Here is a 5,324-nt window from a genome sequence, read left to right as displayed (position 1 = left end):
ATTTCTTTGTGTTCTTCTATCTCCCAATTCATCACCGTCCTTCACTTTTCCTATCTCTCTCTCTCTCTCTCTTCTGTCTCTCTCTCTCTCTATTTCTCTCTCTCTCTCTTCATTATTTTTTCTCTCTCTCTCTCTCTCTCTCTCTCTCTCTACCTCTTTTTGTTATCTTTTCTCTTCTTTACTCTGTTTTCCCTCTTCTCTTTCTTTTCTACGTCTTTCTCATCTTTTTTCCCTTTCTCTATCTCTTTTCCTGCTTTTTTTCCTATTTCTTATCTCCTCTTCTTCTTTTCCTTCTTGTTCTTGCTTGCTTTTTATTCTTCCTTCTTTTCCTTCTTCATTCAATATTCTTGCTGTCTTTTTTGCCTATTTCTATTTCTCCTATTCTTTATTCGGTTCCGTTTCCTCCTTTCCTTTCATTCTTAGGTTCTATTTTTCCTCTTTTCTTATCTGTTATTTTTATTTTCCTTATTCCTATTCGCTCCCTATTTTCCTTTTCCTTTTCTCCTTCCTCCTGTTTATTTTTGTCTTATTTTAATCCCTGTGTGTCTTTCTCCCTATTTCTATTCCTACTATTCGTTATTATATTTCCTTCTTTTCCTTGTTCTTGTCTTCCTTCTATTTTCCTATCTTATCCTGCGTCCTTTCCCTCTCTCTCGCTATCTTTTTCCTTTTCTCTGTCTCTTTTCCTACTGTTTTTCTCTTCTTCCTTATCTCATTTCCTCCTTTTCCTTGATCTTACTGCCTACTTTTCTTTCCTTTCTCCTCCTTCTCTTCTCTCTCTTCCTATCTTTTCCTCTTCCCTCTCTGTCTCTTTTTTTTCCTCTACTATTCCTTATCTCATTTTCTTCTTTCCCTTGTTCTTATTGGCTTTCTATTTTATTTTTTTCCTTCATCCTTCTTTACATCCTTCCCTTCCCTCTCTTCCTATCATTTCCTCTTCCGTATGTCTCTCTTTCTTCTATCTATCTCATTTCCTTCTTTTCCCTTTCCTGATTTGTTTTTTCACCTATCCTCTTTTTCCTCCTTCCCTTCGTTCTTATTCGCTTTCTACTTTTCTCTCTTTTCCTCCTTCCCTTCCTTCTGTTACTATCTTTTTGCCCTCTTCCCTGCGAGTCTCTTTCCTCCCCTGTCCTCAGTTAGCGTGGAGGTGCCAGGGGTCGCCAGCAGTGGTCCTCCAGCGGTGGGAATTTAGATTAAAACATAATGACACCGGATTAGTTAGTTTTTTTCAGAGGTGGCCATTTATAAATTCTGGCTTACATCCTCTCTCTCTCTCTCTCTCTCTCTCTCTCTCTCTCTCTCTCTCTCTCTCTCTCTCTCGTTCTCGTTCTCGTTCTCGTTCTCGTTCTCGTTTTCTCTCTTTCTCTTTCTCTCTTTGTGTTTCTTTTTGTTATTTTCCGCTTTATTGCTTTCATGCTTTTCTCCATCTATACGTGTATATGAATTTCTTTCTCTCTCTCTCTCTCTCTCTCTCTCTCTCTCTCTCTCTCTCTCTCTCTCTCTCTCTCTCTCTCTCTCTCTCTCTCTCTCTCTCTCTCTCTCTCTCTCTCTCTCTCTCTCTCTCTCTCTCTCTCTCTCTCTCTCGTGTGCCTCTGTGATTGGAGGATTTATCAACATCCCATTACATCCGTTACTCTCATATTTTCAATTTTCTCTCCTTCCTTCTCTCTCTCTCTCTCTCTCTCTCTCTCTCTCTCTCTCTCTCTCTCTCTCTCTCTCTCTCTCTCTCTCTCTCTCTCTCTCTCTCTCTCTCTCTCTCTCTCTCCTCGCTATTGTTCGGCCAACACAATTTCTTTCTATTTCTTTCACACTATTTTATATATATACACATTTATGCTCGTAGGAAAGAACACACACACACACACACACACACACACACACACACACACACACACACACACACATGTACATATATACACACATAGACACTTGATACCTTGGCGATTACTACTACTGTTACGTGTGTGTGTGTGTGTGTGTGTGTGTGTGTGTGTGTGTGTGTGTGTGTGTGTATGTAGTCAAGAATCACTGTTGAATATTTCCTTTACCTTACCCTCTTACGCCCTTGCCCCATCCACTAACACCACCACCACAACACCACCACACACCTTTCTACACCTTTACTGCCGCCTCTACACCTCCCCTTCGCCGCAGCATTGGCTTAATTTTCTCACACACACTCTCAATAGCTTCAACTCCGTGGCGTCTTTTTCCCCTCCTCTGCTCTCCCTCTCTCACTCTCTCTCACTCTCACTTTCTCCCCCCGAGGGTAACGGATACAGCTTCCCTGGTCTAATCTTTGCATGAACTTAACTCTGCTATTTAATTAAAACCGCCACATATGGTTTAGTCAGTGAGGGAGAGAGGGAGGGAGAGAGAGAGAGTTAGGGTTAGAAGGAAAGGGAGTTAAGAGGGTAAAGAGGGAAGGGGGTTGGTTATAATAGAAAGGAAAATAAAGAGAGGAAGAGAACGATAGAGAGAGAGAGAAAAGAGGGAAAAAAAAAATGGGTGAGATTGTTATTCACTTTAGCGAATTAGCGAGAAGGAAGTGTGATTGTTTTGTTCAAGGATGATAAGATGGGTAGACAGGTAAATAGATAGATAGACAGGTAAGTAAATAAATAGATAGATAAATAGACAAACAGACGGACAGATAGATAGATAGATATAAACAGAGATGTAAATAGATAAATGGATAGAGATAGAGATAGATTGATAGATAGATAGGAAAAGGAGAAGCATAGAGAGAATGATAGATAGACACAGAGATAAAAGTCACTGATTAAAAATTGTTCCAAAGATTAATTTATAGAGAAAGACAGATATATAGATAGCAGAGAGAGAGATACAGAAAATGATAAACAGATATAGATAGATAGATAGATAGATAGATAGATAGATAGATAGATAGATAGATAGATATATAGAGAGAGAGAGAGAGAGAGAGAGAGAGAGAGAGAGAGAGAGAGAGAGAGAGAGAGATATGAGCGGACAGGAAGATAGACAGCGGATAAATCGTTGGAATTAAAGTTTTTAAAAGGTTTAATATACAAATGTGAGATTAGCGATACAGACCCGGACACCTGAAAATAAATAAACGAGACAGAGAACACACACACACACACACACACACACACACACACACACACACACACACACACACACACACACACACACACACACACACACACACACACACACACACACACACACACACACACACACACACACACAATAAAATGGATATATAAATTGACACCGGTATGAAAATATTTTGTAGCACAGAGAGAGAGAGAGAGAGAGATTCCGTTTCCCGCCATTTGACAGTTGAGCGCGTGAAACAAAGGGCGATTTAAAGCTAATCTTGTGCTGTGAGAATTTCTCAAACCAGAGAGAGAGAGAGAGAGAGAAATGATAGAAGATTAGATATGCACTCTGTGGTGAATAATGGAATAGGAGGAGGAGGAGGAGGAGGAAGAAGAAGAAGAAGAAGAAGAAGAAGAAGAAGAAGAAGAAGAAGAAGAAGAAGAAGAAGAAGAAGAAGAAGAAGAAGAAGAAGAAGAAGAAGAAGAAGAAGAAGAAGAAGAAGAAGAAGAAGAAGAAGAAGAAGAAGAAGAAGAAGAAGAAGAAGAAGAGGAGGAGAGGAGGATTCATGAGTGGAAGTTAGGCGATGGCATGAGAAGGAAGGAAGGGGAAAGGAGGGGAGAGGAGAGGGGAGGAGAGGGGAGAGGAGAGAGTGAGGGGTAATACAATGTTGTGGCCAGACAGATGATTAGGGTGAGGGAGAGTGAAGGGTGAGAGGGAGGGAGTGAGGGGAGCAAAGTGAGAGGGGAAGAATAAGTGAAGGACGGTTTGAGGGAAGAGAGAGAGAGAGAGAGAGAGAGAGAGAGAGAGAGAGAGAGAGTCATATACATACACAAAAATCTAACTTTCTTTTTAAACTACATCTCTCTCTCTCTCTCTCTCTCTCTCTCTCTCTCTCTCTCTCTCTCTCTCTCTCTCTCTCTCTCTCTCTCTCTCTCTCTACTCTCTCTCTCTCTCACTTCACTTCACTTTTTTTCTCTCCCCTTCTCCACTGTTACAAGTCCTCCTTTCTTCCTACTCCCTCTCTCTCTCCCCTCTTCAACCCCCCTTCCACTCCTCTTCCACCTCCTCCACCTCTTCCTCCCCTCCACCTCTGTTCCATTTCCCGCTAGAGACAGGAGACTATCCACTGTGTGACGTGTGTTGGAAAGGTGGCGAGGAAAGGAGAGAGAGAAGTGTGTCCCAACCCTCCCTGTCTTCCTTCCTCCTCCTCCTCCTCCTCCTCCTCCTCTTCCTCTCTATACAGCCTCCCCACCCCAGTTTTCCGCCACATGTCACTTTTCCCATAAAAACGAGGACAGGAAACAGTATTTGAGACAGGTAAAGATTTTTTTCCCCCACAGGCCGCTCAGATGTACCCCCCTCCTCTCTCTCTCTCTCTCTCTCTCTCTCTCTCTCTCTCTCTCTCTCTCTCTCTCTCTCTCTCTCTCTCTCTCTCTCTCTCTCTCTCTCTCTCTCTCTCTCTCTCTCTCTCTCTCTCTCTCTCTCTCTCTCTCTCTCTCTCTCTCTCTCTCTCTCACACACACACACACACACACACACACACAAAGCTAGTCTCCTCACAGCAAAACGTAAATGCTCTCCTCTCTCTCTCTCTCTCTCTCTCTCTCTCTCTCTGATTGTGTGTGTGTGTGTGTGTGTGTGTGTGTGTGTGTGTGTGTGTGTGTGTGATATTTTCCCATTACGATTTTTTCTTTCCTTGAGTTGTTTCCTGAAAATGGGATTACAGGCGGGAGGGAAAATGTTGGGGATGAGGCCCTTTCGTGACGGGGATGTGCCGGTGGTGGGAGCAGTTTGGCACCGGGAGGACAATATGGGAGGATGGAGGACAGTGAGTGGCGCGCCGTGCAGGACTATTTGGGAGGACTGTGGAAGGTGATTTGGTTCCGAGGGATGAAAATCTGGCACTGCTCAGGCCCACTTTGCCACTCCCGGGGACACTTTCGCGCATTTAGGGTTGAATTTGATGCAGTGAAGGACAATTGAACACACGTAATGGTAATTTGGCGCAGTGTGCAGCGGCTTGGCACCACCGATGAAAACTTGGCGCCGCTGATGCTGCTGCTGTGTGTGGAATATTGGCACGCCTTGGTTGTGGAGTTGCTGTGTGTGTGTGTGCGTGTGTGTGTGTGTGTGCGTGTGTGTGTGTGTGTGTGTGTGTGTGTGTGTGTGTGTGTGTGTGTGTGTGTGTGTGTGTGTGTGTGTGTGTGTGTTTTCTTTCATAACTGCTTTCAAAATAT

Source organism: Portunus trituberculatus, chromosome 42 (genome assembly GCF_017591435.1).
Source record: "Portunus trituberculatus isolate SZX2019 chromosome 42, ASM1759143v1, whole genome shotgun sequence".
Classification (NCBI taxonomy): domain Eukaryota; kingdom Metazoa; phylum Arthropoda; class Malacostraca; order Decapoda; family Portunidae; genus Portunus; species Portunus trituberculatus.
Note: the sequence above shows the minus strand (reverse complement) of the source record.